Source organism: Eptesicus fuscus, chromosome 6 (assembly GCF_027574615.1).
Source record: "Eptesicus fuscus isolate TK198812 chromosome 6, DD_ASM_mEF_20220401, whole genome shotgun sequence".
Classification (NCBI taxonomy): domain Eukaryota; kingdom Metazoa; phylum Chordata; class Mammalia; order Chiroptera; family Vespertilionidae; genus Eptesicus; species Eptesicus fuscus.
The window spans coordinates 69,658,787-69,682,898 of NC_072478.1; the positions used below are offsets into that span (position 1 = coordinate 69,658,787).

General features: G+C 49.5%; 1 protein-coding gene across 1 annotated transcript in view; it reads left to right on the forward strand.

Annotated features, from left to right (window-relative positions):
- COL23A1 (collagen type XXIII alpha 1 chain) overlaps positions 1-24,112 on the forward strand; it is a 260,225-nt gene that overhangs the window by 63,535 nt on the left and 172,578 nt on the right. The window lies entirely within an intron of this gene.

Consider the following 24,112-nt stretch of genomic DNA (forward strand, 5'->3'; position numbering starts at 1 on the left):
TAGTCAAAGACTCAGTATCCCCATGGCCATCTGATGCTACTCCCATGTGGCTCCAAATTTAATGGGACTCAGAGACAAGTGTGCATGTACAAGTGACAGAAAAATATTCTTTCTTCCTCATGATCCAGCTGGATGATGGGTGATGGTCCCCAAAGCCTGGCTCAGGTAGAGTCCATGATGATAGCAGGAGGATACCGCATATTGGAGAAGGCGAACAGTGGACTATAGGGAGGTGTTAGGAATGTACCAGGGAGAGGTACTCTCTTGTTTGGAGCATCAGTGGGAAGTATGTCATGGTGTTCGATGCCTGTGCCCCTCAGCCAACTCCTCTGAGGCATAGGTGGCCTCAATATGCCCAGCCAAGTCTGCCCACTTGGCCCCATTGGAGTGGTGACCTGCTCTGTTAGTCTGCTGGGGCTGCCATAACAAGACCACAGGATGGTGGCTTACACAACAGAAGTTTATTTTCTCACAGTTCTGGGTGCTGGAAGTCCAAGTCAAGATGTCAGTAGGTTTGGTGTCTGATGAGGACTCTCTCCTTGGGTTGCAGACTGCCACCTTCCTGCTGTGTCCTCACATGGCCTTTCCTCTGTGCAGAGAGAAAGAGAAAAAGGGAACTTTTGAGTCTCTTCTTCTTATAAACCCCCAGTTCTATCAGATCAGGGCCCCTTCCTTATGACCTCATTTTACCTCAGTTACATCCTTAAAGGCCCTGTCCCCAAATATAGTCACATGGGAGAGGAGGGCTTCAACATATGAATTCTGAGGGGACATAATTCAGCCCATACACCTACTTCCTTCCCAGCATGTCACTTTCCTGGCCTGTATCCTGTGTTGTGTTGCAGAGCCAGCCCGCTCCTATCCTCACCTCTGCATGAAGGGCGGTACAATGTCTGGCTCTGGCACCCTCTAGAAATATCAACTGAATCAAAAACTGAATGTGTCCTTCTAGGCAAACGAAAGCAATTTTATTCGAAGAACGTTATAACATCTGCACAACCTCCTCTTGATATAATTGAGACCCTCTGGGGTATTGCAAAACCAGACCTGATCCACACCCCTTTATCTCAGAACCAGACCTGATCCGCACCCCTCTATCTCTCACCCCTGCTGTGGTTTCTCTAGCAGCTGAATTGGAAACAGACCAGATTGCCAAAACAAACCCTGGTGTTCCCACACACAGGAAAGAGGGGCTTACATTGCACTTTCTTGAGTTAGGGGCAGTACATTCACACTGGCAGCTCGTACCTAATAAAAGTCTGTTCTAGGATTTGTGAAACACATAGGTTTTCGATTGGCAGTGACTTATGGCCTGGCATGATCGCAGGCTTTGGCCTTAGCCCGCCCTGAAGAAGACCTTGCTGAGGGCCGGATATGCTCAGCCCCCCATCTGGTGAGGACTGCCCCCAGAGTAGGCAGCTAGGCTTTGGAAGGGCCTGGAATCCTTCACCTGCAGCCCCCGTGGGCCCTCATGTCAGACCTGCCGGCCACCTCTGGCCCACCCAGGACCAGATGGACCAATAGGAAAAGTTCTTTGCTTGCACTCACCTCTCTGGGACCCTCAGTGCGTGGGAGCTGCCGGAGTGGCCAGCAGGGCTGTGGGGCCTGACAGCTGGTCCCTAGGAGCTGTCCTCATAGAGGCGCTTTGATGCTGGTGTGAGGGTCGTGGGCAGGAGGACAGTGCACTGGTGGTGCTGCTTGGGCTGCGTCCATAGATTGCTGGGGGAGGGGGGGGGCGGCTTCTGGCATGGAAGGTATTTCTTGTACCCCAAGACCCAGAGAACACTGAGCTCCGAGCCCCTGGAGACCATCTCTCCCTCATGGTGAGGATCAGAGCTTTATTTACTCAGTGCCGTCTCTGTGAAATGCTTGAAAACGGGATCCCTAATCAGACAGAGTTCCATCCCTCAAGGAATTTCTATTATAAGGCTGCAGATCTACACGTAAACCAGCAGTAAAACATTTACTTAATGGATAACACACATGTAGGGCTTACTAAGGGCCAGGCACTGTTTCTAAGCAGTTAACAAGAATTATGCCATTAATCGTTCTCTAACCTTGTGAGGCAAGTAACACTGTTACTGCCATTCTGTAGATGAGGAAACCGAGGCACAGAGAAGTTTAGAAACTGAACCAAGGTCACAGGACAGAAGATGTTGGAGCTGGTCTTCTTATGCAGGGAGCCTGACCCCCAGGCTGGACACCTCTCAGGAGCCCCTGCGATGAGTGGGGGCCTCCGAGGGGACCGAACACCTGAGCTGGGGTGGAGGAGCTTGTCCTGGGGGAGCGGGGGGCGGGGGCAGGAAGACATCGATCGAGTGGAGGGCACGGGTGTGCAGAGGTGGGGAGATGTTGAAGCACCCGGCCTGTCGGGAGTGGGGGCTGATCTGGCCTGGCTGGGATCAAGTTCTTGTGTGACAGCCCGGCAGCCAATGTGTAGAGACTGGAGGTGGGAAACAGGCAGCCAAGTGTGGCCTTTCTTGGCCTGCACGGTGTTACAAAATGATCTTTTTAAAATATGTTTTATTGATTTTTTTTTTAGAGAGAGAAAGAGAAAGGGAGAGAGAATAGAGAATAGAAACATCAATGAGAGAGACATCGATTTGCTGCCCACAACCCAGGCATGTGCCCTGACCGGGAATTGAATCCGGGACCCCTCGGTTCATGGGTCAACACTCAACTACTGAGCCACCCTGGCTGGACCAAAATGATGTTTTATATTGTGGTAAAAGACACATAACCTAAACTTCACCACTGTAACCATTTCGAAGTGTGCAGTTCAGTGGCTTTAAGTAGATTTACACGATTGTGCAAACATCACCTCTGTTTCATTCAGAAACATTTCATCAGCCCATAGGAAGCCCTGTCCCCATTAAGCAGCTACTCCCCACCCGCTCCCCCAGCCCCGGCAGCCGTCTGCTTCTGTCTGTATGAATGTCCTGTTCTGGATACAAACTTACCTCGGCCATGTAGGAATCAGACAATAGGTGGCCTCCTGGGCCTGCCCGTTCGCCTTGCATACCTTCAGGTTCACCCACGCTGCAGCTTGGGTCAGTGCTTCATTCCCTTTCATGGCCGAACAATCAACATGTTTCTTTTTAGTCAGAATGCCTTTCGGGGCGGGGGTGGGGGGGGGGACCTTCGGTGCCCCACTTTACCCCAGTCACTCCCACCCTTTGTTACCTGCAAACACTGGTGTTCCCTGCCTGCATGATCTGTTTGCGCCTTTGGTTTTAGACCAGCAACTTTCAACCTTTTTCACCTCATAGCACACATAAACTAGTTACTAAATTTCTGCTGCACACCCAAAGTATATTTTATTTTTTGCCGATCTGACAAAAAATAGGTTAATTTTGATTGATATACAATAATAGTAGTAGTAGTAATTACCTACTCTTTTTGCTCCAAAGTGACTTTTTAAAAAATCAGATGCCCATATGTATATAAGGATTTCTGGTACCAAGAATTAATCAACCAGATGCAACCGTATAATGCAACATGGCCAATAAGCTGCAACTCTAGTATCTAACCTACATACTTTCTTTCTCCCCCTGTCACTCCCCTTCACTCTCTCTAAAAATCAATGGAAAAAATATCCTCTGGTGGGGATTAACAACAACAACAAAAAACTGATCCTCATTTTCATTGGTTAATTTGCTTTGCTTTATTTTCAATAGATTTGTCATTAGAATCACCCCCAAAACAGAAAGAATGAAAACCAACCCCTTTTGAAAATCTCGTGGCTAGCACAGAGTTGGTGCTCAGTTAAACGTGTTCTGTAATAGAAGGAAGGAGGCGGGCCTTATGGAATCTCTATTCCTTCCTCCGGTGTGCAGTTAATGACTACAGTAGAAGAGTGTCTTTTTAAAGGCAAGCTCTGTTGCCCTAGCTGGTTTGGCTCAGTGTATAGAGCGTCGGCCTGCAGACTGAAGGGTCCTGGGTTTGATTCCAGTCAAGGGCACATGCAGGGGCTCGATCCCTGGTGGGCGGCGTGCAGGAGGCAGCCAATCAATGATTCTCTCTCATCATTGATCTTTCTATCCCTTCCTCCCTCTCCCTTCCTCTCTGAAATCGATAAAACATATATATATTTTTTAAAAAGAGTAAGCTTTGTTGCACAATCTTCTGACTACTTTGTGGGGTAAAGATGGTCAAGTTGGAATTGGAATCCACAAACAAGTTAAACTGAATCTAAATTGGAAAAATAGACAAAGACAAAACCAGAAGAAAACAACACAAGCCAGGGAGGAAAGGGTGTGATAGGGATAGAAGCGGAACTTTCCTGGCTATGCCTTGTGGTTTTTAGATTTGAGTTCGAAAACATGTAAATATTTAAACATGCAAAAAGTTAAACGATTTTTGAAAACTGGACCCCATACTTATTTTTCACACGCATCTTCCCACTTCCAATCCGTGGGGGAAGCTGTGAGCAAAGAGAATCCACAGGGCTGTGTCTTGAGGAAGTTTTCCTGTGAGGCCTCCTCCTTGGAGCTAAATTCCAACAGTCTCTCACTGGGGGTGCTGTGCAGCGCCCAGGTGCCTACCCTTTGGAGATATTTTTTTCCTTTTAAATCCTGTTTCATGTGGCATCTAAGAGTCCATCCTCATCGTCTCCCCAGTACTTCATTTTGAAAGAGAATTATGTGCAATTACATGCAAATGCTTAACTCTCATTTAGGTGTCTGGGTAGCTCAAAATTGGTCATTTGCAAGCCCTAACATTGCACCAAAGTGGTGATCAGTGACCTGTTAGTTTATGGCTCTATTCACATTTTTTTCTTGTGGTAGAATATATATAACATAAAATGTACCTTTTTAACCATGTTTAAGTGTACAGTTCAATGGCATTAAGCACATTCATAGGATGCAACTGTCACCACTACCCATGTCTAGAACTTCTTCATCTCCCCCAACTGAAACTGTTCACCCACTAAACAATAATACCTCTTCCTCTCCTCCTCCAGGCCCCTAGCAACCACCATTCTACTTTCTGTGTCTATGAATTTAACTATTCTAGGTACTTCACAGAAGTGGAATCACACAATATTTGTTCTTTTATAACTGGCTGATTTCATAAGCACATTAGCATAATATCTTCAAGGTCATCCATGTTGTAGCATGTATCAGAACTTCATTCCTTTATATGACTGAATAACATTCCATTCTATGTGCAAATATAGATAGTGTTTGTATTCCCCCAACCTCCATTCATATGTTAAAATTCTAACTGCCTTAGCTGATTTGGCTCAATGGATAGAGTGTCGGCCTGTGGACTGAAAGGTCCTGGGTTCGATTCAGGTCAAGGGCACATGCCCGGGTTGCAGGCTCAATCCCCAGTGGGGGACATGCAGGAGGCAGCCAATCAATGATTCTCTCTCATCTTTGATGTTTCTATCTCTCTCTCCCTCTCCTTTCCTCTCTGAAATCAATAAAAATATATATTTTTTAAAAATTCTAACCTCCAAGGTGATGGTATTAGGAGGTGGGGCCTTTGAGAGGTGATTAGGTCATGAGGGCAGAGCTTTCATGAATAAAAGAGGCCTGAGCGTGTTTCTCTGTCCTTCCTGCCATGTGAGGACATATCCAGAAGGCTGCCATATGCAGCCTGGAAGGGGGCCCTCACCAGACCTGACCTTGCTGGCCCTAATCTCGTTGGACTTCCAGCCCCTAGAACTGTGAGCAATATATTTCTGCTGTTTATAAACCACCTCGCCTGCGGTATTTTATTATAGCAGCCAGAATGGACTGAAGTTATATATGTTTATCTATTCATTTGCTGATGGACACTTTGGGTTGTTTGCACCCTTTTGTCCATTGTGAATAATGCTGCTTTGAACATTGGTGTAACGTATCTGCTCTGAGTCCCTGCCTTCAGTTCCTTTGGGTATATACCTCAGAGTGGAATTTCCGGGTCACAGGGTAATTCTGTGTTTGACCACCAAACTGTTTGCCACAGTGGCTCATCATTTTACATTCCACCCAGCCGTGCACAAGGGTTCTGATTTATCCACTTCCTCGCTAACACTTGTTATTTTCTTCTTTTTTTTTAATCATAGCCGTACTAAGGGGTGTGAAGTAGTTTTGATTTGCATTTCATTAATGACTAATGACATGGAACATATTTTCATGTGCTTATTTGTCTATCTTTTTGGGAGAAATGCTGATTTGAGTCCTTTGCACATTTTAATTGTGTTTGTTATTGTTGAGTTGTGGGCATTCTTTATACTTTCTGGATATCAATCATTTATCAAATACTTGCTTCCCAAGTATTTTCCCCCATTCTGATGGTTGCCTTTTCACTCTACTGATAATTTCCTTTCATGCTAACAAGTGTTTTTCATTTTTTATCTTTTCCTTTGTGTCTTTGCTGTTGGTGTCACATCTAAAAACTCATTACCAAATTCAATGTCATGAAAAATGTCCCTTATGTTTTTTCCTAAGATTTTTATGGTTTCAGTTCTTAAGTTTAGGTCTTTGACCCATATTGAATTAATATTTGTATATGGTCACATTTATTGTTGCTATAAAGAATGTGAATATCCCTAACATCTTACACAAAGATGGGTTCACAGTCAAACCTGCTTAAAACCCGTGAAAGGCAGACTTTTTATACACTGCTGACTAGATATCTGTGAAAACGAGACTGACTTAACTGGGGAATTTCCACTGTGAAGTTTCCTTTGGGTTTTGGACTGTTGGAGGATGGAGGATAACTGAGACACTGCTGCTGATTGCATTTGAGACAATACAAAGGCATGTCTATTCAAAGCAGGAGATTGAAAAATAACTATGGGATCATTAAAAAAATGTTTACATAGGAGACTGCTCATGGGCCCTGTGCTTTTAAATGGGCTGCAGTGGTGTGGCAGGCATCTTGGGATGGGTGGAGGTGGGGAGGGAGGCACCAGGGTCCAGCTTGAGAGCTCCCTCCGCCTCCTGGGAAAACAGCAGCAAGGACTGTGGGGTGGCGGTGACCTGGGAGGACAGCAGGACTAGAGTCTGGGGAGGCTGGGTCTGGAGCCTGCCCTGTACGACAGAGGCATAGTTCAGTTTGGTTTGGTTTGGAGAACAGTCTTATGTATGATCTCACATGAACCTGCCCCCCAGCTTCAAGTTATCATCTGTTTGCTGATCTGGTTTCATCTATCTCCTCTAGCTTTTTTTTTTCCTGGAGTATTTTATAAACAACCTTATATTTGACTTGCAAGTATTTCATTGTGCGTCTCTCAAGGCTTAGGGCTTTTTTTTCCCCCCTTAGGGCTTTTTCTCTCTTGCATAACCACAATGCTGTTATCACACCTAAGATGAATATAAATCCCAAACATCCTATACTTTCAGTCCAAATTCAGATTTCTTTACTTGTCCCCAATCATGTCATCTCAACATGGAATTACCCAGACTTTCTGACCACCTCCTGGGCCCACATCCTCAGGCCTGAAGGAGCCAGAATTCTTTCTGGAATGCAATAAAGAGTTGAAGGTACCTGGTGTGGGGGTGGGGGGTGGCCTCCCCCTGCCACCCAGGCCCTGGGGTGAGCTGGCACCTCCAGCGGAAGATAAGTGAGGATGCCTGCAGCAAAGCCGAGGGGGAAGCCAGCGCCTTGCAGTTGTGCATATTCTGTCCCCGGTGTCTATGACACCTTGGGCAGGTGGCTCTGCCGCTATGAACCTTCCTTTCTTCATCCATAACATGGGAATAATAAGGCGACCAGCGCCACATTAAGTGGTGCACATAGAGGGCCTGGCAGTGTTGGTAGGTATTCAGTGAGGATTGGCTGTGGTCAGCAGCAGTGCCATCACCAGCATTACCGGGGTGATTACCGCTATCCTGGTGAAGGTCGCAGGTCACATGCTCCCGCTCTAGACTATCCCCCTCGGCCGACTATGGCCTGAGAAAGCCAGGGCTCCAGGGAAACCCGTATTTGGGAGCATGATCCCTCTTAGAACACTAACGATGTCTTGATGCCCAGTACAGTGCCCGGCAGTCGCTGTCCAGCGTGCGTTTCAGGGCCCTGGGCCTCTGTGCCCCTGTTCACTGGGGGAGGCCCGTGACAGTGTCCTCTGTGAATGAGGGGACAAGCAGAAGGCACCAGCACCTTCAGAAGCCACATCTGTTTCTTTTGTCGCGACTTCTCTTTAAACCTGAGTATATTTGGCTTCAAAAATAAAATAAAATAAAATGGCTTTAGGTATTTTTCCAAATATTAATTGAAAACATTAATTTGATTCCTCCAGACACTCTCTCCATGGACACAGGAAGGGAGGGGGTTGGCAAGGGAAAGGTTTGCTGCCCAGATGGGGCCCCTTGTAGGGGAGTCCATCCAGATGTTCCCGGGCCGTGGGCCTTAATGCTAGAGGATGCTGGAAGGAAAGAGCCACTTCCACGTAAAAGGGACCAGAGCAAGAAGACACGCAGCATCTGGGTGAGAAAATACTAGCATGTGGGTTCTATAAGGAAAGGATGCTATTGTCCTGCGTCTGGAGGCCGAGCCCTTCTGCGGCACTCAGACCCGTAGCTCAGGGGGACAACTGTTCCAGTGTACTGGGATAAGCCTGGTTTGTTTCCATTGCGTCCCAACCCTCACTGAATTCCCCCAGGCTTCTTGGCTTCCCATTGGTTCTTCTGGCCAAACCCTGGTATCTCCCCATCTCTCACATAAATCTCCAAACTGTGCTCAGATAGCTTTCACCCCTAGCCGGCTTGGCTCAGTGGATAGAGTGTCGGCCTGCGGACTGAAGGGTCCCGGGTTCGATTCCGGCCAAGGGTACATGCCTGAGTTGCAGGCTCAATCCCCAGTAGGGGGTATGCAGGAGGCAGCCGATCAATGATTCTCTGTCATCATTGATGTTTCTTTCTCTCTCTCTCCTTCTCTCTTCCTCTCTGAAATCAATAAAGAAATATATTTTTAAAAAAGAAAGAAAGAAAGAAAGAAAGAAAGAAGGAAAGAAAGAAAGAAAGAAAGAAAGAAAGAAAGGGCTTTCATCTCCAATGCTCAGTGGGAGGCAATGGAGCTTGTCAGGGTCCAACCCTGACAGACCCTGGGCCCTACGGGCTTCCCTGCCTACTCCCCACCCCACCCCGACTGTATGTCCAGCTATGTCTAGGCCCTGAAACCTTCCAGCCAAAACAAGGGGCCTGAGTGACTGTTCTTCTAACTGGCACCTGCCTTCTCATGTTTAGTTCTCTCTGAGCCTCAGTTTCCTCTTCTGTGAAATGGGGACGATCAGTCCTACTTCATAGGACTGCCATGAGCATAGCTTCCCCTGCTAGAATCGGCATCCCAAACACTCCCACCTTGTGAAAGAAATGACTTCGCTACTGCACGTCCAACATTTTTCTTCGCCTTCTTTTATGTTCTCTTAGGAAGCGGGGGTAGGTCAACACTTGTAAACATCCATGTTCTCACTTAAAGGGGGTTCTCACCGTTTTGTGTTTCTGAGCGGAGCCTTCAGATGTGTCCTTCAAGACCTTTGCTTCCCCACTGAGCAGCACACAATGATTAACCACCTCCCTTTGGACCAGGCTGCCTCAGAGATCCAGTGGTGCCTAATAAGGAGGCACGAATGATACTCTTCTGGGGCCGGTTCTGTGCACACTGTCTGCTTTTCATTTAAACAAGCCATTTGTTTGTAGACAAGTTGGATTGCTGGGTTACATGGGCGGCTCTGCCTTGCGTGAGTACTGGTACCACTGGTGGACTGTGCCCGCTCCTGCTGGCCTGAGCCCGCCCAACTACTCTGCCTCCGCCATCGCATGGATGGATGACTCCCCCGAAACACAGTTGCTGTTCCTCCGCTCAGAGCGTTGTGGTCCTCAAGATGACTTAATGGTTTTGGTTGTTTTCTCAATCCTTGGGTTGCCTAGAAAACAAGTCCTTCCAGTAAATGAAAATAAAAGTGTTTAAAAGTCGTATCAACAGCCGCAATCTCTCAGCCTTTTATGGCCCTTTGCTGTTAGAAGATGCAGTTCAGCCATGATTGCTTAGAGAACCCAGACTAGCCTGAGACGGAGGAGGGACAGCTATCCTGTTAACCCCACTACACGGAGGGGCCAAGTGAGGCTCAGAGGGTGGCACCGTGGGGTGGCACAGGCAGAAAGTAAGGAAGCTAAAACTGGAATCCTGACGTTCTGACACCCTGGGTTCAAATCTTGGCTTCCCCACTTGGTATTTGAGAGCTTAGAGAAGTAATTTAAGTCATCTGAGCCTTAGTTTCTTAATCTGTGTAACAGAGAAATGAGTAATGCCTGCACTGAAGGGAGGATTAGATGAAGTTGTACACACAATGGCCCTAGGATGGTGGCTACATGAGCACATGGGCCCTGCCCCTCTGCCATTATTCTTGCTGGGTCAGTAGCAAAAGAGCCAGGTGGTCAAGCAGCCCCACCCACGTTGTTGGCTGGGGCACCAGCACTTGCAGACCGATAATGTGCAGTGATGTGCGTGGGAGATGGGTGTAGCAGCACAGTCCTAAAATAGTCCTCAAGATTCCTGCCCCCTGCGGTACAGCTCTGTATTTTCTTCCCTTGTGTGTAGGCAGAACCTGTGAATATGATGGGATAATACTCCATGGATTATAGAGGAAAAAGGATTTTGCAGGTGTGATTGAGGCCACTGATCAGTTGACTTTGAGTTCAGTAAATGGAGATAATCGGGTGGGCATGACCTAATCACACAAGCCCTTTCAGTCTGGGTCTAGAAGTCAGAGACAGAATAAGTCAGAGAGACCTGAAGTCTGAGGAGCCTTTGGAGGGGACCCCATTGACAGGACCTGTGGGCAGTCTCTAGGAGCTCCAATTGGCCCCCAGCCCACAGCAAGTGAGAAAATGGGAGCCTCAGTCCTACAATGCAAGAAACTAAATTCTGCCAACAGCCATGTGAGCTCAAAAGAGGCTCCTGAGCTCCCAAAAGGAACTCAGTCCCACTAGCACAATGGTTTCGGCCTGTGAGACCCCGAGCGGAGGACACAGACGTCCACCCTACAGAAACTGTGAGTTAAGGTTCATGCTGCCAAGTGTGTGGTAATTGGCAGCAATAGAAAACGGATACAACAGCAAGGCCACTGCACGGTGACTCTATTAGTTATCTATTGCTGCACATTACCACAAAGCTTAATGGCTTAAACAATAAACATTTATGATCCTACGGTTTCTAAAAGTCAGGAATGCAGGTGCAACTTAACTGGGTGCCTCTACCTCGAGGTCTCTGCTGGACCCCTTCACCCAGGTGTCCCCATAGCTTATTATTTCACTATATTGGGGTTTCTGCTCCCATGGCACCTCCTCCTCCAAGAGCCCGTCCTCCACTTGCTAGCACTCATCACTCTCTGTCTCTGATGCAGCCGCTTAATTTGTTTCATGGCACACACTGTGAGTTAAGTTGTGTCCCCCCCGCAAAGAGATATGTTGAGTCCTAACTGCTGCTCCATGTGAATGGAACCTTATTTGGAAATAAGATCTTTGCAGAGGTAACCAAGTTGATATGGAGTCACAGGGGGTTCGGGGGGCCTAACCTAAGGACTGGTGTCCATAGGAGATGAGGGACATGCAGACACACCCGGCAGCACCATGTGATGACGGAGGCAGAGATGGAAGTGATGCATCAACGAGCCAAGGAACACCTGGGATTGCCGGCCACCACGAGAAGCCGGGGGGGGGGGGGGGGGGGGAGCAGGGAAGGGTCCTCTTTAGAGCCTTCAGAGAGACCGTGGCCCTGTTGACACCTTCATGTCCGACTTCTGACCTCCAAAACTGTGAGAGAAGAAGTCTCAGTTACTTTAACCACCAAGTTGTGGGTATGACAGCAGACATGGGATACTGATGCAGTGCTTATCACCACCTCCTCTCTCTTTCTCTACCTATCTATCTACCCATCATCTAGTTTATGATTTGTAGTCTATGTTCCCCACTGGCATGGACGTTCTTGAGAGCACCTGGTTTTCTTATGTTTCCAGTGGAATCCTCCATTCCTACATCAGTGTTTTGACTTAATAAAAATGTGCTGAGTGAATTGATGAATATTTATCAAGTTTGAAAAAAGTGTCCACAATCTAAATCTTCTATATGCCACATTCCTCTACAGTTCGAAAGGTTAAGAAAGAATTGTGGCAAGTCCCACTGATCTGTTTCAATATGAATTGTTTTACATCTCACCGGGGAAGAAAAGATAGCAAATTCTTAGGCAAAAATATTTTCAATAAAACCCCCAGACCTGGAATCCAATAAAATAATTATTCAGTTATGAATAAGGTAAAGGGATAGAGCTATTTAAAATTTATTTTAATGTCGCCTACTGCTATATTATCATAAAATATTTGTGAACTAAATTCCACTGACTGCTTGGTTTGGGAGCAGGTCATAGTTTCACTGAAAACAAGAAAAGAAAAAAAAAAAAAAAAGAACTAGGCAGGGTAACCCTTAAGGTTAATTAGGAAAGAAATTGATACAAAATTCTGACTTTCAAGGGGCTCCTTTGAAAATCTGATGAAAGCTGAAGACTTGGACAAAAGTGCCCATTCATGCCAAATCTCACATGTACGTTTGGAGTTTTTGAGGATTTGCTGAAGCCCGGGGTTAAGAACTCTTGTTCTGAAGGCTTTGTCAAAGCAAGTCCATGCTCCTGGTGGGGACTGACCCCAGTCCTCTGGCTGAAGTCCACTTTCCTGTGGCCTGGGGTGAGGTGGGGGTGGTGTCTGTACATCAAAGCCGAGCACCGTGTCTTTAGGTTGCAGTGAAATAAAAGTGGTTAGATCTTGTTGAGAAAAGAAAGTGTTTAAATGCAAAATGAATAACTTTGTGTGGTTGTTCAACACTTTTCTTTCAAAGCTCTCAAGGCATTTTTTTTTTAAACAACTATAAACAAAACCTAATAGTGATGCTGGATAAATGTAAGAGTTCTGAGAGGCTCTGTCAATGAGGTTTTGGGGGTGCAGGGGTATTGTTAATCAGCCTGTGGCCTTGACTGTTCAGAGGCAAATGTCAGAAGGAACAGGAGAAACTTTTGAGTGGGACTCAAGATCGCAGCTCTCCCACTCACAAGCTGTGTGATCTTGGGCAAGTTACTTAGCCAGCCTGAGCCTCAGTTTTCCCACCTCTATGTGATGAGAATAATAACACAATTAGGTTTGTTGTGGAAACCAGGAATTATGCATTATAAGCACCCGGCACAGGCTTGCTCTGGGAATGGTAGCTATTGCTGCTGCCGCTGCCATTGTTAATATTGTTAATTGACAGTACCTTACATTTCCTAACGTATGTCCCATATCTGGCCATGTACCAGAAATATCTGGAAAACCTTTAAGAAACATTCCCGGGCCCCACCCAAGAACTATTGAACTTTTTGGAGTGGAGCTCAAGTATGCCGGGCAGCTGCCATTTGCTTCTCCAGATCCGTCCATGCTCTGTCCACCCTGCTCTGGGCCCCAGGAGGCTGACCTGTATGGCCTGTGGGATCTCAGTTGACCTTCCTAAGGTCACTATGGACCAACTGTGCCCCTCAAGGAAGGAGATGGTCCTTAAGCGCCTGTCACACAGCTTCTCCGCGTGGCTTTCTCTTTCTCCAGGTTCAGATAGCTGCCCCCTCTACCTGCCCCTTTAGTCTTTGAGTTGCTTAAAATGTACCTGAGATTTTCATTTCAACTAGGGGTGGTAAAATACCAGACACAGAGACATATGACTTAGAATAAAAGTTTATTACTCACAGTTCCCAAGAGCAGGGGACACCCCACTCCTTGGAGGGCCACTCGGGGAAGCACCAGATTTGGTCAGAAGGCAGAAGGGACAAGGGAAGGCATGGCAGAGCCTGTCTTGTGGTTTTCATAGGAAGGGAGGGAGGGATGAGGCAGGGGAGGCAAACTGAGCAAGCTTAGGATTCCATCGTTCGAATGACTTCAGCAGGCTCTGGACTATGGAGATGGTCCCTAGTTGTCTGGGGCATCCTGCTTGGTGTGGGAGCTAAAAAAGGGAAGTGGGGGAGATATGGGCTCTGGGTTGGTTGGTTTGCATGAGATGGGTGTGCCTGAAGACAAAGAGTTCGCTAGTCTCTAGGAATTAGCTAACCCTGACAAGGGCAGTCTCTCCCTGGCCAGCAAAGCATCAGAAGATGTCAAAGCATCATGAAATATAAAAGCCATCATTAATACAGGCCTGGGAACGGCACCATCCCTAGGCACCAGCTTGGTAAGTTTCTCTATTAAACTCTCCTCCAACCCCTCCCCCTCCCCCCAGAGAGTGCTCCCTGTGTTCTGCCGGGGACCTGAGGAGGACCTTCAGGGCTTTTTATATTCCCCAGGCGGTCCTGAGATAGCTGGTCCCTGGAGTAGACAGGTTTCCAGAACCATCTTTTGCATGCATGGAAGGGATGATTTGCAAAGCCATTTCAGGTCTAGTTAGATCTTCGTAGTAAGTCAGTATGGAAAAAAGACTTGAGAACAGTCACCACAGAGGACAGCCAGAGATGGACTAAAGCACAGACTCCTCCCCCTCTTCCCATCCCCGCCTCAAATATATGTTTTTATTGATTTCAGAGAGGAAGAGTGAGAGAGAGAGAGAGAGAGAAAAACATCAACGATGAGAGAGAATCATTGCTCGGCTGCCTCTTGCACACCCCCTACTGGGGATGGAGCCTGAAACCTGAGCATGTGCCCTGAGCAGGAATCGAACTGCGACCTCCTGGTTCATAGGTCGACACTCAACCACTGAGCCACACCAGCGGGGCTAAAGCACAGACTTCTGAGGGGAGGCTCCTGATACTTCCCAGGTGCCCGCTGCAGACCTCAGACTGGCTTCTCCCAGTGGGGCTTTTGGAGTGGACCGCTGCTTAGTGGGGTCCCAGCGAGGGGTTGATCCTCTGAACAGTGTCCTGAAGGAAAGGCCGCTGTATTCTGTGAGAGTCCAGACAATTCCAGGCCATAGGAACGCTGGGTCATTTCCAGCTGAGTGGAATGCTGTGTCTCATGAGCCAGTGTTTCTCCCATGGCCTTGTCCTCCTCCCCATTTTGCATCTGTGTGTTCTTTCCCCCATTCTGGCTTGTTAATGAGCTTAGATTTAGACCTTCCCATTCATCTGCCCACACTGGCATCCTCTGGGGTTTGTCCTGCCTTCCAGATTGAAGCCCAGCTCCGGGTCTGGGTGGGGAGCCAGGGTCCTCACGGCCTGGGAGGGCACTGCCCAGCTCTATGGTTTTGGAATATTCTTCTAGGCCATCTCTAGAGCCAGGGAAACAGTAATCAGACAGTAATTGGTGGGCTGGCTCTCAGGGGTCTGTAATTGCAGAACCTCAGGCCTGCTCGCCTGGCCTGCAGACACTGGCTCCTGCTAAGGAAGGACACAGGGCGGAGAAGGGGGGGGGTGGGGGGGAGAGGGCAAGAGCTCAGTAGTCGCTGACCCAGAGGAGGGGGACACAAAGCCTGGATTGTCAGCTCAAAGCAAGCTACAGTCTCAGGGAGGGGCCTGAGGAGGGAGGGCTGAGCCAGATGTTAATCAACCAGGACTTGCCATTAATTTATGAGTTTGGTCCAACAGCTGCTCTGCTTTTGTCAGGCAGATGTCTGCACGCTGAACCTCCAGTCTCTGGGTATGGAGGCATGAATGTCTCGGAATGTGAAGGGTGAAGCTTTCAAGGGGCTGATTCAGCTGCCTGGAGTGACCACTTGCACTGTTAGACAAATTGGGGGAAATGTGTTTAAATGAATGAACTGTATTATGATGGTTACCATAAGGAAGGCCAGTGAGAGGAGATGTCTAAGAAAAATTAAATAAAACCATGTTAGCATTTGGGCCCCTGCGCAGCGGGCTGGCTGGATGAGACACATCTGTGGTCCATCGCTGCCCTGGGACTGAAAGGGTCTCTCCACTCGAGGACTTCTCCGAGACCGAGACCGAGGCTGCTGATCACCAGCTGCCACCAGCTTAGCCGGGAGATGGGAAGCATGACTGCTCTGCCGTCAGGCAGGGGCTCTCTGAAGAGATGTGGATAGACACCTCGCCAGTCATGGCTGCCTGCGTTGTGCTCAGCTCACCCAAGGAGGCCTGGCGGGGGCCCTCGCAGGACCCTGGGTGCAGATCATCCCATCTCCTGCTCTTCGCCCAAGACCTACTCCTGGGACTTTAGAATGTAGGTTTTCTCTCTGGCATGTGTGTATAGAATTTGCAGATTGTGGTGGGGCTTATAAAAACATCACCTAAGAGTAAGGATATAAATGCTGCCCTGGCAGATGAGGCTGGGACCAGGGATGCAATGGACAGGAGAAATGAACCAAGGGAGCATGCTCCTGGGGAGTCCCAGGGGTAACCAGGGTCATTCTGAATCAGGTTTAAAGTTGAGAATGTATCCACTTCTGGGTGTATACCGAAAGGAGTGACAGCAGTAGCTCATCACAGCACAATAGCCCAAGGGTGACAGCACCCCAAGTGTCCAGCGACAGGGGAATGGAGAAATGAAATGTATCATCTACACACAATGAAATATATTCAGCCTTTAAAAAGGAAGGAAATCCTGGCACATGTGACAACATGAATGAACCTTGAGGACATTATGCTCAGTAAAATAAGTCAGTCACAAAAGGACAAATTTTGTTTTATTCCACTTAGATGAGGCACCTAGTATAGTCAAATTCAGAGGCAGAAAGTAGAATGGAGGTTGCCAGGGCCTGCAGGGAAGGGGTGATATGGTTTAATGGGTACAGAATGAAAGACGAAAAAGATGAAAAATTCTGGATGATGGTGATGGTTGTACAAGGTGAAGGTACTTAATATCACTGAACTTTAACTTAAAAATGGTCAAAATGGTAAATGTTTTTATGCATATCTTATCACAAAAATATTTTTTTTGTTTTTTTAAGTTTTATTTTATTGTTTAAAGTATTATATATAGTATTACATATGTCTCCTTTTCCCCCCATTGGCCTCTCCGGGCCACCCCCACCCCCCAGCACATGCCCTCACCCCCCCTAGTGTCTGTGTCCATTGGTTATGCTTATATGCATGCATACAAGTCCTTTGGTTGATCTCATAAAAAATATTTTTAAATTAAAAAAAAAGTTGGGGACTTTTTAAAAAAAATGGAGTTCTGTCCCCAAGCACGCCATCGAGGGGAATGATAGGCTCCACAACCAAGCAGGGGCGCCCTGAGATCTGAGGGAGTGTGGATGCACACCTGGCCCCAAAGTCAGCCCCGCCCGCTCTCCGAGGACTGCTGGTCACCCTGGGGTGTGTGTGCGTGTGTGTGTGTGTATGTGTGTGTGTGCAAGCGCACGTGTGTGTGCACATGCACGGCAGTGAGCCAGCTCGGGGGCATGGAGGAGTGAGGCCTGCACCGATTTCCCAGGCAGAGACGATCTTTGAAGTATTTGAAGCTCGAGGCCAAGCCCTGCCAGGTGTCTCCCAGTCAGACAATAACGTTCACCTGCTGCCTGTCTCTCCTCCTGGGAGCGGGAGAGATGAAGGGGAAGGATGCTGTGGAGCCCGAGGGCTGTGCCTGAGTCCCGGAGGCCTCAGGAAGAGGGAGTGCGGTTGGTCGTAGTTGTTGATCTGGCATTCGCCGAGCTCTGCCCATTTCCTCCCCAAACATAAACGGCCCTTAATTCCCCCTCCTCTTCCAGCCACTGCACCCTCTCCCCAAGTGAGGGCGGCGCCCCCAGGAGGGGCTGCTCAGGGAAGCGCACACGGGGGGTAGAGGGGGGGTGGTATCAAATGCCAGCAACCCACGTTGGAGAATGGCGCCCCCTCTGGTTCTTTCTGAGTCTCGCTAGGTGCCGGTAAGCCCTCCGCGCCTCCCTACCTCTCCTGATCCCCCTTTTCACACACGGAGAGTGTGGGCCTCAGACTCCCCGACTCCAGCAAGCTGCACTGTCTGCTTATAATTTAATAACTTCCTTTCCTGGGATTTATTTTTAGGGTTTCTCTCTATTTGGGGCATGTGGAACTGGTTTTCTGTTTACTGTAGTGTATAACATTTGCTTTTAAAATAACTGAGTGAAAAAAAACGTGAATCGATGTAAAGAGAAATATTAAATCAGTAATAGGAGAAGAACTATGTGGCTCTGGCAGGCATCCCGAAGCGGGTGTACAGCGGGTGTGGATTTGCAACACTGGGTTTCAGGGACACGGCCCTTGGGGGTTCCTACACATCCTCCCAATGCCAGCTCAACTGTCACCTCTTCTCTCGAGTTTTCTCTGACGCCCCACCCCACAAACAAGACAGCAGCCCCATTCACAGTACGTGTCAGGCTGTGTGGAGAATCCATTTCCTGAGACAGGGAGCAGGGCGAGGACACCCCCCTCCCACCCCTCTCCAGCCCCCGACCCCTCACCCCCGTCACCCCGTCCCCAGGCCCTGCTCAAAGCCAGCCCAGAGCAGACCTCAGGGGGTGTTTGTCACTGAGAGGCTGCTGGCCCCGGGGGTGGAAGGGTCTCCGTCCAGGGGTTTGGATAGGGTGAGGTCAGTGTTCTCAGACCCCTCTTTCTCCCAAAGGCCCTGTTGGTTTGTGACTGAAAGACCTCGGTTCAGGAAAGGAGCCAGGGGCAGCGAAGTGAAGGAACAACTAAAACAAAGGGCCCGGGCCCAGGCCCTGATCAGATTAAGGTAGTCCACGTGTCTCGGCTCACCTTGTTATGAGCTTCTCCAACTTAACCTTCTCATGATGGTAGTGTATGTGTGGGCTACGTATGTTTCTTCACATGTATTGTTTTATTTGTTCTTCAAAATAACCCCCCAAGGGAGGGACTGTTGTCCCCATTTTACAGCCAGGGAAACTGAGGCTCTAGCTTGTACCAGGGTCGAGAAGCTAGAATAGGGGCACACACCATCTCCTGATTTCTGAACCTGTTCTGCTGTCCCACTCGGCCTGTCAGATCACTACCAGCTCCCCCAAGGTCTACGGTCTCGGCAAACTGTGGCTCGCGAGCCATATGCGGCTCTTTGGCCCCTTGAGTGTGGCTCTTCCACAAAATACCATGGCCTGGGCGAGTCTATTTTGAAGAAGTGGCATTAGAAGAAGTTTAAGTTTAAAAAATTTGGCTCTCAAAAGAAATTTCAATCGTTGTACTGTTGATATTTGGCTCTGTTAACTAATGAGTTTGCCAACCACTGCCCTAGGTCATGGCTGCCCTCCACCTGGCCCAGCCTGACAGGGTTAGAGCTGCTCTGACAGCCCCTCTCCGTTGGTGGAGATGTTATGGATCCCACACACTCAGCTCCGGGTGGACTGTGACCATGGCTCTGACATTTTCCAGGGCGGCCAAGGCCACCACGCCTAGCTGCAAGGACCCAGGAAACAGCAACATGCTTGGCCCACGGGCTTGTAAGACCCAGATGGAGGGGACCCCACCTGGGGCGGGGATGAGGGTGCTGCATCATCAGGTGTACTCCAGCCCCAGGAAAGCACTGAGGACCGGGCGCCCAGGCCTGTTTCCTGCAGCTGTTAGAAAGCTCTGGGTCCCTCCAGCTTCAGGAACCGCAGAGTGATTAGCCCTTCTCTCTGTGACAGCTGTAGAAGAAAGACAACAGATAAAACAGCTTTTATTATTATTTTTTTTAATTTCTTTATTGATTAAGGTGTCACATATTTGTCCTCATCCCCCCATTCCCATCCCACCCCTCTCCCCACGCATGCCCCAACCCCCTGTTGAACTTAACCGTTGGATAGGCTCATATGCTTGCATACAGGTCCTTTGGTTGAACTCTCCCCCTCCACCCACCCTCCCCTATCCTCCCTCTGAGGCTCGATAGTCCGATCGATGCCTCCTTGCTTCTGGTTCTGTTCTTGTTCCTCAGTCTATGTTGTTCATCATTTCCCCTAGATGAGCGAGATCATATGTCACTAGATATATACTTATAAGAACTGAATGTGAGACGAGCAATAATAGTTATGCTGACAGGCAAATGAATCAGTCTGTAGCGAGCTTCCCCCTGGACCAACAGTTCTTTTGAGACCCAATTTCAATGTCCAGCAGTTCCTTATGTGTACATGTCAGCACTGACCCCTCAGCTCTGGATGGTGGACAAATGGTGGTAACGGAGGTCCGACTCCCTCTGGTTTGGTCTCGGCCAGACCCAGGGGCACGGCGTCACCCGGATTAAGGGGCACGTGGCCACACCCATACCCAAGGGGCGCGTGGCCTCACCCGGGCCTGAGACCCAGCCTCACCCGGATGGATCCAGGGGCACACGGCCTCACCCGGACCCAGGATCCGGCTTCACCTGTACCCAGGGACGTTTGGCCTCTCCCAGACCCAGGGGCACGTGGCCTCACCCGGGCCTAGGTGCACAAGGCCTCACCCGGATCCAGGGACACATGGTCTCTCCTGGACCCAGGGACGCTTGGCCTCTCCCAGACCCAGGGGAACGTGGCCTCACCCGGGCCTAGGTGCACGAGGTCTCACCCGGATCCAGGGACACATGGTCTCACCCGGACCCAGGGACCATTGGCCTCTCTCAGACCCAGGGGCACGTGGCCTCACCCGGGCCTAGGTGCACGAGGCCTCACCCGGATCCAGGGACACATGGTCTCACCTGGACCCAGGGACGCTTGGCCTCTCCCAGACCCAGGGGCACGTGGCCTCACCCGGGCCTAGGTGCACAAGGCCTCACCCGGATCCAGGGACACATGGTCTCACCCGGACCCAGGGACGCTTGGCCTCTCCCAGACCCAGGGGCACGTGGCCTCACCCGGGCCTAGGTGCACGAGGCCTCACCCGTAAAACAGCTTTTAAATGACAAGCTGCTGTGCCCGGGAGGCCAGTGGCAGGAACTGGTGCTGCTACTACGAATGGCCCGTGAACACCGCTCTATGCACCTCAGTTTATCAGCTCAGGTCGTCCTCCAACCACCGAGGGTCCTGTTAATGTTCCCATTGCAAAGATGTGGAAATGGAGGCAAAGCAAGAGAGGGGGTGGAGAGGCGTTTAGGAGGATGGTGGGTGACTCTGAGGGCAGAGTTAAGATGCCTCTGAGGATCACCGCATGGGAGGCAGGCGAGTGCTGTCATTCACTGGGGTGGGATCCAGGACGGAGGAGAAGGTTTGGGCATGTGAGAGAAGAGACTCTCACAAAAGGTGTTCTGCTTTGTTTTCCGAAGTGCGGGTTTACATGAAGGTCTGGAGTTGATTGGGAAGATGGACTGGAAACAGACTGGGTGGTCACTAGGGCCCCCGTGTCAGTCACTGGTTAATCCTATATAATAAAAAGGGTAATATGCAAATGGACCCTAACAGCAGAAAGACCAGAAGGACTGCTTGACCAGTCACTATGAGGCACACTGACCACCTCTCAGTCCCTTTCCCCAGCTGGCAGGCTCTGATCGCCCATTGGTGAACGGGGAACCAGGGTGGGTGGTGGGGGACACAGGTGGCGCCAGGCCAAGGCCCCTGCCCCGCCGGTCACTCCACACACACAGGGCGACCCGTGGCAGGGGCAGGGCCAGCGAGCGGGCAGAACGGCCGACCTCTCTGTCCCATCCCCCCGGCCATCAGGCTCCGATCACCCGATGGCGAACAGGGAACCAGGGGTGGGTGATGGCGGGGGGCGGGGCCGGCTGTGGGCAGCCGGGGAAGATGGCCCTGATCACAGGCCAGGCCTAGGGACCATACCCGTGCATGAATTTCGTGCACCCGGCCTCTAGTATTTAATATCACACAGAGAGACAGATGTTACCTGATCCCATGTATATGAGGAATCTAAAATAGCCAAACTCGGAGAAGGAGAGAGCGGGATGGTACTTGCCAGGGCTACCAGGTGGGAGGTGCTGTCAGAGGTGCCAGGGGTCAGTGACTAGCAGGAAGAGGTTCTGAGAGCCACTGCCCAGCAGCACAGCCAGCAACACTGCATCGTACACTTAGAACTTCACTCAGAGGGTTGATTCCATGTGAAGCATCATTATCACTCACACAAGTAATAATAAATTAAGAGGCCGGAGGAGACTTTGGGGGTGATGGGTTTATTTATGGCATAGATTGTGGCGATGGTTTCTCAGCTGCGTACTCATCTCCAAAACCCAGTGGTATGTTAACTAGTCACAGCTTTTTGTATGTCATTTATAGCTTGATAAAGTGGTTTTAGTTTTAAAAATGTACTTAATATCACAAATCTCTCTACTTTTGGCCGCCTAATCCCTCATAGTACTCACCGCCTTGAAGGCAGTGGATACCCTACTTATTTCTACGTTTAGCGCTATCACATTGTGTTCCCACCCCCGTCCCTCTAGAATGTGGACTCCATGAGGGCAGGGCTTTTTGCCATTCTGTTCACTGCTGTGTCCCCAGCACCAAGTTCCCCAGAACATACTGGAATATGCTAGCGGGGCTCAGGAAGCACACCCAAGCGGGACACGGCCTCCTGCTCCTCCCTCAGGCGGGCCCTGTCAGGGGTGCCCTGCCCTGTCCCTGCAGGGCTGCACAGCCGGCCTGCTCGGAGGGCCATGTCAGGAGGGTTATCTGTGGCCTGAAGAATGCTTTTAAACCCATGTCTGGGTTTCTGACCTCTTGAGAGAGAAAACAGATGCACTGGTTAACCCTTTGTTGCTGTGGGAGGAGCCCAGCAAGTGGGTTTTTAGGGAGTTGGGTCGCGCTCGAGAATCTCTGGCCTTTGGACCAGCAGGGCTAATGAGAGCCTGTTTTTCCCAGAACCTGACTCTTGGATGTCCCTGAACTGGCTACAGGATCTCGGAAGCCGGCCTAAGAAGCTCGGCATTTGACAGGGTCCTGATTAACAATTGGAAGTCCGGCCCTTGTTTCCCGATGGGATCCCTGTACCCATTGTGCGAGGCTGTGAATGTGGAAGTGCTGGGGGGAAGGTTGCCACTGGGAGGTCAAGAGCTCTTCCTAAGACCCCCACCTGGCGGGGCTTCGGATGTGCTTTTTAAATCGAATTAACTCTCTCGAGGGCTCAAAGCAATTTCTTCACTCATGTTAACAACAATGCATGGAATGTGGTCCATTTTGTCCCATCCAGTGGCATTTGGAAGGAGATTGAAGATTTCTGTTCAAGTACAACCCACCGCTGTGTGACGTTGGGCAACTCACTTAACCTCTCTGAGCTATGCTCCCTTGTCTAAAAAACCCTATTGCATGGAGTTGTTATAAGGCTTTGGGCACACTAGGCATCGGAAGACCAAACCCAGCTTCCAGGTCAGTTTTGATTGGCTGGCATAGTGTTTTAAAGCATCTGAAAGAACAATTCTAAAACATAGGAGATGTTCCTTAAAAATTCCTCTTCCCACCTTCTTTAGCAAGGGAGAAGCTCTAGGAGCACAGGCTGGCACTCCTGCATTTCCACAGTCAGGGCTGAGTGACAGCCACACCTGCACCTGTACCCCCGCCCCCCACCCCCGCCCTCCCCGAGGACAGTGCCTTGTAAGTAGCGACATGATGTAAGCACGAGCAGTACACCAGGGAGAAGATATTGACTGTGTCTCACAGGTAACTGAACGCGGAAGCACCCAGTGTCCACCCACAGATGGATGGATAAACAAAACGTGGTGTTTACACACCATGGAATATTCTCCAGCCCTAGAAAGAAGGAAATTCTGACACATGCTACAACACGGAGGAACCTTGTGGATGTTATCCCGAGTGAAATAAGCCAGACACAAGAAGACTAATGGGTATAACCCCACTTATAGGAGGTTCCTAGAGTCGTCCAAGTCACAGAGACAGAAAGTAGAGCGGTGGTTCCCCGGGGCCAGAAGGGGAATGGGGAGTTATTGTTTAATAGATGCAGAGCTTCAGTTCGGGGTAAAAACAAGTTCTGGAGATGGATGGTGGTGATGGTTGCACAACAGTGTGAATGTACTTAATGCCACAGAACTGTTCCCTGCCAGTGGTGAAGACTGTCCATTTCATGTTACGTGCGTGTTACCACAATACAAAGGGGGGTGGTGGGGAGGTTGTGAACATGATTTGCTAATGGACCACGCAGACCAGGAGCGTCAGATCTCTGCCCCTCAGCCTGCGCCCTGGCCCCACCAGTTGTTGGGAATCTCCTGTAATGAGAGGTGCTCCTCTCCCTGACCTCTCCTACCAGGTTGGTTTCCCCAAGAGGGGAGGGAGGCCCCCCACTATTTACACCACGTGGCCTGGGCAGGCCAAAGGGCCATAGACCTGCACAGTGTCCTGGGCCA